The following is a 2298-nucleotide window of genomic DNA, read 5'->3' on the forward strand; positions in this document are numbered from 1 at the left end:
TTCTAAAAAAGCATAAAACTGTTTCCTATATGCTCCTTCACTTAATTTATTCTTTTTCTTTCATTTATTGTACTTTAAAACTTTTTCAGCCTATTGCTGGATTCAGAAACATACCTAACCAGGTCAACTAGGAGGTCTGGTGTGAATAATACGCTAAGTAAGTTTGTTACATTTTAGCTTAGTTTTCTTTTGGATGCCAATAAATACGTTACTTTCCATTTGGTCCTACTATCTTCCTTTTCGCACAGCCTTGTTTAGGCTGACCTGGCATTTAAAAACAACAGTCTAAACCCAGGCCAGGTCTACTTATCAGGTGAATGAGTTGAATGAAATGAAGGGGCAAAACATGAGACCAGTACTAAATACTGAGGTCACATGCCCCATGAGCGGCCGCCATATTTCCAATTATCAGACACTCCAGATATACACTGCCGTACCGTAATTTCTCTGCCTATGTTGTGACCCAGGCCCAAGTAAGTAGTAATAAACTCAGTCCGTGGAAAAACAAACTTTATTCGAACAGCTGGGAATTACTTCATTCCCAGCGCCATTCAACTCAAATTAAAATAAATGCCTCCCAAGACAAATTCCTCAGTTATCTCACAAACCTTGGTCTAATTAGGCAAACTGCCAAAGGCCCTTCCTGGCAAACGTCCAGAAGCCACAAAAACAAAGTTGTATACGAAGCAGAAGATGAAACAGAAGGTGCAGCCCTGACTGTTAAGAACTGTTTTGTGTGTGGAGGTACAAACATGGGTGAACAATGGCCCTGGGAAGCAACTGAAACAACCTCTTCACTATACAATAACATGTCGAAAGCTGGTAATATATCGGTTAGACAAAAAGGACAAGACATTATTTGGACACTAACTACAAACCTGGTAGGACGCAACTGCTTTGCCCGCAATGGGTCTAATGAAGTAGGTAACTTAATATGTCTTGGCTCCTGGGATGAAACCTATACAATCTGGCAGTCACCAGGTAACACCTCACAGCCTGAAAAATTTGACAGAACCTACTTACCCTATCTTAATACGTCCGACCCTAACCAGATGTGGGTTGCTCCAGAAAACATGTATTGGATCTGTGGAAAGCTGGCATATGAACAACTGCCTCATGATTGGTCAGGCTCCTGTATCTTGGGCTGGATTAAACCTTCCTTTTTCCTCTTGCCTATTCAATCAAGACAGGTATTGGGCGTACCAGTATATGAGCAATTAGGACACAGACAAACGAGGTCCATTAAATATGACACTGATGATTCCTCTTCACCATTTTCTTCCTTTCCTTGTAAGAATCTGGCCGAGTACGAAGCACTTGATACAAAAAATGAACAAAGGTGGACCAACGAAAGAATTGTATGCACCTATGGGAGAGCAACCTGGGCCGAAGATGGCTCATAGGGGTATCGTACTCCGGTCTATTTACTCAATCGGCTTATAAGGTTACAAGCGATCCTTGACATGGCAGGAGTGAGAATCAGCAATGCCCTGAGCATACTGTCAGACACCACTGACCGGCTGCGGACTGCAGTCTATCAGAATAGGCTTGCCCTTGACTATATCCTAGCCCGGGAGGGAGGTGTATGTGGTAAATTTAACCTTTCTAATTGTTGTCTGAAAATAGATGAGACTGGAAAAGTGATAAAACAGTTGACTACTGAAATCCGGCAGCTCACTTATAATCCTGACCAGGTATGGAAGAAGGGCTTCAACCTGCAAGAGGTCTTTGGTACTTGATTTCCCAAACTGCCAGGCTTACAGGCAATTGTGGCTCTCATTGGCCTGATTGCTGCTGGCTGTGTACTCATACCCTGTGTGATGCCAATCTTTGTGCGAACTATTTCTAACACAATATCCCTCTTAGCTGAAAGAAAGGCTACAGCCCAGGTCATGGCTATGTGGCAATTGGAGCGCATGGTCACCGAGGTACCAGAAGAACCTGAATATGTTACTCTTCTCGAGGATTGAGATGAGTAACAAAGGAGGGAATAAGGTGGCTTGCAAACCCTGTTCAAAACAAAGGTACACATAACAGGCCTCAAGCCTGGAAAGAAACTTTGGTCAAGCAGGCTCCCCCTGCATAAGGAAATGCCTTGTCAGCTATATTAAGGAAACCGCTTTCTCAGCTTGATATATGACCATAGGAAGGCCAAGTTGCACCCATAAATATGCTGAGCTTAGATAACCATATCCTCTTGTCATGCTCCAACTGAAGTCTGGTATCAGAACAAACATATTGTGTTGCCTCCCCCAATGTCTGGTATCAGTTCCCCAATGCCTAGTTCTTGGAATTATA

This window comes from Ahaetulla prasina, chromosome 6, assembly GCF_028640845.1.
Source record: "Ahaetulla prasina isolate Xishuangbanna chromosome 6, ASM2864084v1, whole genome shotgun sequence".
Taxonomy (NCBI): domain Eukaryota; kingdom Metazoa; phylum Chordata; class Lepidosauria; order Squamata; family Colubridae; genus Ahaetulla; species Ahaetulla prasina.